This window comes from Eubalaena glacialis, chromosome 2 (assembly GCF_028564815.1).
Source record: "Eubalaena glacialis isolate mEubGla1 chromosome 2, mEubGla1.1.hap2.+ XY, whole genome shotgun sequence".
Lineage (NCBI taxonomy): Eukaryota > Metazoa > Chordata > Mammalia > Artiodactyla > Balaenidae > Eubalaena > Eubalaena glacialis.
Window position 1 is genome coordinate 44,313,765 of NC_083717.1, and position 7,014 is coordinate 44,320,778.

Here is a 7,014-nt window from a genome sequence, read left to right on the forward strand (position 1 = left end):
AGATAATCTCCCTCCTCCATCAGCCCTGTAAGGTCAGGATTATTTATCCCCATTTTACAGATGAGGGGGCCAAGGCCCATGGCTTATTAGATGGCTAGTAAGTGGTCAAGCTAGGGTTTAACCCAGGTTGAGAATTCCTTCTATGAATCTCTGCCTCCCTATCTGCACAGCAATTGAAGCCCATGCATTCATTCACTCACTCATTCATTCATCTCTATATCCATTCCTTTAAGAAACATCAGGGTGTTCCCACCAGGTGTCATGACACATGAGCACTCTGTCCATGGTCTTGAGGGACTCATAGTCCAGGGGTGGGAGTGGAGGAGGGAGGGTGGAGATATGGTACAGCGCCGTAAGGGTTAATGTAGAGGAATGAGCAGATTGCTGCTGAGAGAGAGAGAGAGAGAGAACAGAAAGAAAGGAGCAAAGAACTCTGCTTGTAGGAAGGTACACCAGGGAGGACACTAGGGGACATGCTTCACAGAGGAGGGGGCATTTGAATTCCTGCAGTAAATGAGTGTTCCGCTTGCTGCTAGGTCTCTAATTCACGCACTACAGATTCTTCCTCTTCAACTTACCATTCTTTATGACGACCTCTACTACTGAGGGGAAGCAGAACATGGAAACAAGCCCTAGGGACTGAGTTCACGCACCTATGAAGACAGCTCCCCTTTCCTCTACACACACAGGGACCACAAAGGGAGAGGGAGGGATGGGACACTCTGGCCCTTATCCTCCCATACTCCCAAAGCGTGGTGACCATCCAGCTCTGGGGCAGCTCTGGTGTGTAGTCCACATGCACAGTACACAACCCCCAACTAACGAGCCACTCAACAGATGGCACCAACAAGAACAGGTAAGGAGAAGGCTCCCATTGTGCCTAACCATGTCATCTTCCAGTCATTCATTCAATGTCATGGACACACTGAGAGGCAGCAAGGAACTAGCCCTGTTCCGGGCATTGTGGGAGACATAACCCCTGCCCCTGCAGGTTCAAGTCTAATGGAACAATTATGTACAACCAAGGCAGAACGAAATAAAAGGGAACCACCTATCCAAGCTGGGGGGATTCAGAACAGGTTTCACAGAGGAGATGATAGATGAGCTGGGCCTTGAATGCGTGGAATCTTAATAGATGGATAGACTCTCGACTACCCTCTCTGGGAAGTTTCCCCTCCTTGGTGACAGCAAAGGACAGGGGATGGCTCAAGCAGCTGGCTGCCACACTGCTGCCAATTTCTGCCAATTCACAAAAGCCACCAAAGGAATCAGCCCTGCCATCACCAGTCCCACCACCCCTCTAGGTCTCGATGCTGCCCCAGGGGAGGCCACTTGGATTCACGAGAACATTGATTTGTGGATAATGGTCTCTGCCGTGCCAGGGGGAGGAAGGACAGGCAGGTGCCCACTCAGTAGGCAGCTGTTGTCCACTGTGTCAGCTTGTTTCTTCCAATCCAAGCCCACCCCTCATGCCTTCATCTTCTTCCCACTGTGCCTTCCCCCAAGGTGTGGCTAACAAGACCTCGGTGTTCCATTTCTAATCACATCCTTGGTTGGTTTGCAGCTCTTCTCACTGTAATACCAGTCACCCGTCCAGTCCTTGAGGAAATGCTACAGCGTTTCCCAGGATGGCTGTTAACTACATTGGCCATTGAAGCCCATATCCTCTCTCTCCTGGTCTTTCTCAGGGAGGATAGTATTCTCTTGCTCCTCACCAATGAGAGTCAAGCGGATAGAAAGGAGGAGCTAAGGATGAAAGTAGTGGCAGCTCCATAGATCTCTGAGCTGGGTGAGCAGGACTGTGTTCATTTTCTTGCAGGAGACCCTCTAACCACAGCAAATGGGGTGGGTGGGGGGCTGCTGAGTGTGCTCCTGGCTGCATTCTCTGCTCCACCCGATCAACAATAAGCTGTGCTCTTGGACCTCCTCACTGTGGCCATGCACTGTGCTTCCCTCCTCCTAATCTCTTCACTTTATCCCAGTCCCTACTGTAGAGGATCTGCTCTCTTGATTTACTTAACACTTTTAATTCTACCAAATGCAACAGGCAGAATAGGTCCACATATATATAAGGACAACCTTATGTCCTTACAAACACCCTAAATAGTTCCTCAAGAAATATATTATCAACATGGTCATTACTTATCCTAATATATGTGTGTCCTCCAAAACAATAGATTATCTAACCAAATCTACCAAATGGTAGAAAAAGTTGGAGTTAGAGGTAGCCAGACACCTTAATGCATCTCTTGTACTCTGGCATGAGAATTCAAAATTATACATGAAAGATGCCCAACCCAGCAACCACAAGTTCCTCTGACTATGTCCAAGATGAGAGGGCTCTGAGTCTGCTCCCTCTCATGTCCTGAGCCACTGGCATCACTATGCCCAATCTTCTGATGTAGCATCTCCATTTGCCCACTCCTTGTGGCCTTGACTAGCCATGTCCTCCCTAGCTCATGTCCATTCATTACGGCTGTCTTCCATCTGGCCCAGCACACTGAGTGGACCCCAGAGTGATTGATCCCTGGCTCATCTCAGAGTCTCTTCAAAGAAATCTCCCCTTGGGTGGCCCAGGTGGGCAAAGACACGAATTTCTTGGACTTCACCCCTTAGGTATTCCACCCCCAGCCAATCAGCTGTGAGCATTGGAGGGAACTGCACTCAAGCCCCAGAGGAAAAGGGAAGCTCAGATTGGAGGAGCCATCTGGACAATTCAAAATATTGAAATTGCTTCTCTCAACCCCAATCTGGTGTGGGCAGTCATGAACAGATCATGGAAGAGACACATCTCTGTTACTTGATGAAGTCTCTTTTCATATTTGCTCCTTTATCTGGATTGATTTTGTTGTGGAAAATAAGATAACAAACTCAGAGTTTAAAATAAGGTTCTGTCTTAGGGAACCCTCCTATACTGTTGGTGGGAATGTAAGTTGGTGTAGCCACTGTGGAAAGCAGTATGGAAGTTCCTCAGAAAAATAAAAATAGAATTTCCACATGATCCAGCAATCCCAGTCCTGGGCCTATATACAGACAAAACTATAATTCAAAAAGATACATGCGTCCCTATGTTCATAGCAGCACTATTCACAATAGCTAAGACATGGAAACAACCTAAATGTCCATCAACAGATGAATGGATAAAGAAGATTTGGTATGCATATACAATGAAATACTACTCAGTCATTTAAAAAAAGAATGAAATAATGCCATTTGCAGCAACGTAATGCAACTAGAGATTATCATACTAAGTGAAGTAAGTCAGAAAGAGAAGGACAAATACAATATGACATCAGTTATATGTGGAGTCTAAACTATGACACAAATGAACTTATGAAACAGAAACAGAATCATGGACATAGAGAACAGACTGGTGGTTGCAAAGGGGGAGGGGGTTGGAGGAGGGATGAAGTGGGAGGTTGGTGTTAGCAGAGGTAAACTTTTATATATAGAATGGATAAACAGCAAGGTCCTACTGTATAGCACAGTGAACTATATTCAATGTCCTATGATAAACCATGATGGAAAAGAATATAAAAAAAAATGTATAACTGAATCACTTTGCTGTACAGCAGTAATTAACACAACATTGTAAATCAACTGTACTTCAATTTTTTTAAAAAATAAGGCTTTGTCTTTACTGAAAAGCTGCATGGAAGAAGAGGGTGAAGAGAATTCTCACAAGTAGAAGCAGACTGACAACTGCACCTCCACTGCTGAATGCATAAAGATTACAGGCTTTCTTTCATACCAAGGTGCAACCTGAGATCCTCTCTGAGAAGTGCCTTGTGGTCTGCATGGGAGGAAGGGCTCATGCTTTCCCTCAGATAATACGAAGACAAATCTTATAATTTAACCAACTCTGAAAGGGCTATTTGAATGGGGTGCAGATGACATTTATTTTAAAAGGGTCAGGAGGTTTGTCCAGTAAAACATTAAAGAGATATCATTTCGTTGCAATTATAGGTTTCTTCCTTCCACCATAGGTTACGTGGGTGCACCTCTGTCTATTATGGAGTAAATCTCTTTATTTCAATCACCTCTTCTCCACCTACAGTCTCATGTACATCAGTATTAGGAAGCTTATTTTTCCATTCAGGTTACATTTTTCTTTGTTCAATTTATTCTGCTTGAGATCATTCTGCTGTCAAGAATTCCTTGTCCAGTGGCAGGGAAAGATAAATAATTAAAATGTCACTTCTTACCCAGATACCTATGACTTCCTATCCTCTCTTCCTCAAGCTCTCCTGGTTAAACCTGAGCCAAGTTTTCCCAATTCTCAATGCCAATTGTTACAATTCTAGCCCCCAGTGTCATCTTTCAGATTTACAAACGTTCCTCTTTTTATTAGGAAAACATAAGACCATTCATTCTCACCATTCTTTCTGTATTTTTAAAACTCAGATATGTTAGTAAGATTCAGCCAGGAAAACAGAAACCTCTCTAGGTATTTTGAACAGGAAGGGATTTAGTGCAGGGAATTAGAGGTTTACAATACTATTGGATAAGCTAAGAAGATAAAGTCAGGGAAAGCCAAAACTAACTTTCAGGAAATGAGAGAGTACAGAGACCCCCCACACACACCAAAACTGCCACTAGTGATCTATGCTGCCCATTGCCCTAAAGTGGGTCAACTTTAGGGGGCAATCCCAGAAGCCACTGGCAAAAGCTCATGTCTACTGTTTTCTGAAGTTCATGAAACTGTCCAAAAATTTGCAGGTGCAATAGCGACTTCTGTTTTTATTTTCTGCTTCTAAATCACACCTGAATGCCTCCCATTCTGAATCTAAATTAGAATCCTGCTGATAAGGGATGTTGGGAAGTTTAGTTCTCAGAATTCCAACCCCACAAATATAGCGGAGACTTTATAAGGGAGTAGGGATGAATGTTAGTTTCCCACATCTAATACACCAAGTGTCCACATTTCTCCAAGCACTATGTTAGTGGAGATAGATATAGATGTAGACAGATAACTATAGATATATATTCTACATTTCCACATTTTCCACATGAAGAAATAGAGATCAGACTTGTTAGGTAATTTGTCCAAGGACATACAACCAACAAGTGACAACTGATCTCGCTTCTGAGCCCATGCTCTTTCTACAACATTCTCCTGTCTCATATAATATTTAGGATACAAAATTTCATAACCTATACTGTCCTTCCTGCAGTGCATCTTCAGAAACTTGCCAGGAACAAATTTCTCCCACTCCAGGGGCAGCCAGTATGGATGTCTTATTTCATAGCATTTCCATGCAGCTTTGTCTCCCCCTCTCCAGTGGTATTCCGCCTCAGATGGTCCTGATGCTGGCTGTCCATGTCTCCTCTACCAGCTTCAACTGATCCTAGTTATCTGGGGTTTGTCCACTTTTAACTTGATGTTGTTAACTTCCAAGCTAGTACACGGAGGAGTCCCAGCAAGCCTCCACTCCAACTTCCAAAGTGTCTCTTCAGAAGGTCTGTGATGACCTCTGAAAGTCTGCTAGTCTCCAGTCCAATCTTTCAGGAAATACTACAGTTTCCCAGGATTGCTGTCAACTGCACAAGCCATTCAGGTGCAACTCAGCTTTCTCCTGATCTTTTTCAGGGATAGTGGAAGTCTCCTGCCACCCTTTAATGGGAGTCAAACTAGACAGGGAAGAATAGTTGAGGAGGAAAGCAGTAGCAGCTCCTTAAATTGCTCAGCTGGGCTAGCAGGAGCCTATACTTTTTCTTCTGACCTAGGGACAAAAGGACTTTTCTTGGCTATGAGGAGCAGGGTCGAAGTACCTAATGATGTCATCAGTCAGGATCCCACTAATGTGACCATAATCTCCAGTTTCCCATCCTGAACAAGGGCATTATTCTTACCCTGTCCGTGTACATGAAGGATGTACAGTCTTAAATCTGAGCCTCCCACTTACAAGAGGAAGAAATGAATGGCAGGAATAAATGCAGCATGGTAAATAGTGGTGTGCCTCACAATTTGCTTTCTCAGTTAAAAAGAAAGGGGAAAAAAACTAACAGGAGGCTCTCCCCTGAATCATATCTGGAGGTGGGGGTAGAGGACAGAAGAGAAGCCCATTCTACAAAGTGGTGCCTTTTCAAAAATATTTAAGGTAATAAATTGACAGGACAGTCATCAAGACTGATCAAAAGATGTTGGAGGAAGCAAGGTGAAATCGAGACACCAGCTCCACTCCTGCCTATACCAGATGGTGACTCTGAACTCAGCCTATTTAAAAGGGCATGCACAATGAGGGCGGTCTAGCTTTTTTCTAGAACTGGGGCACAAAGAGGAGCCCTGTCTGCTTATGACTTGGGCTTTGTCCTTGCCAATCCTGAGAGAGAATCTATAGAACAATGTGACTTCCATTATGGAATTATAGTGAGGTTTCCCCGGGAAACATTAAGTCATAGGCTAGATTCAAACCAAACTTTTCCTTAGCATGTGCTAAAGGCAGAAAGCTGGCCTGGGTGGTGTGGAGGACATTGTTCTAGCTCTGTAATTCTAGCCCCTTGTTCCTATGTGTGACATCAGGTGACTGCCATCAGAGCTCAACTCAGAGGTCCTTAGCTCTACACCAGGGAACTGGAAGATGTCAAATGATCACATGTAAAAGCAGTGTTGATTAACTGAGTCCCAATAATCTTCTAAACACTATACCAGGGTTCAGAAGCTAAACCCCAAGCACAAAGCATTTGTTTGTCCTCCCTTTAGAAAGTGCAAACAATGACTCATTTCTACTGGAGACAAAATAAAGCCTGTGAGAGCTCAGTCCAGGCTGTGACTTCAACATGGTGTCCCTGTGTCTCACATACACCACCCACTCCCCGAAGTCTCCCTTCATTCCGCCATATTCTTTGAGAAAAAAAAGAACCAGCTAAATTACAATGTGTTTCTGGAAATCAGGTCTTTTATGACTCCCTATAAAGAGAACAAAGTGGGCTCTCATCAAGCTTTAAATAAATCATTAAATAAACTCTTCAAACATGAAGAGACCCTCTGCCTCTTCTACATTGAAAAGTTTA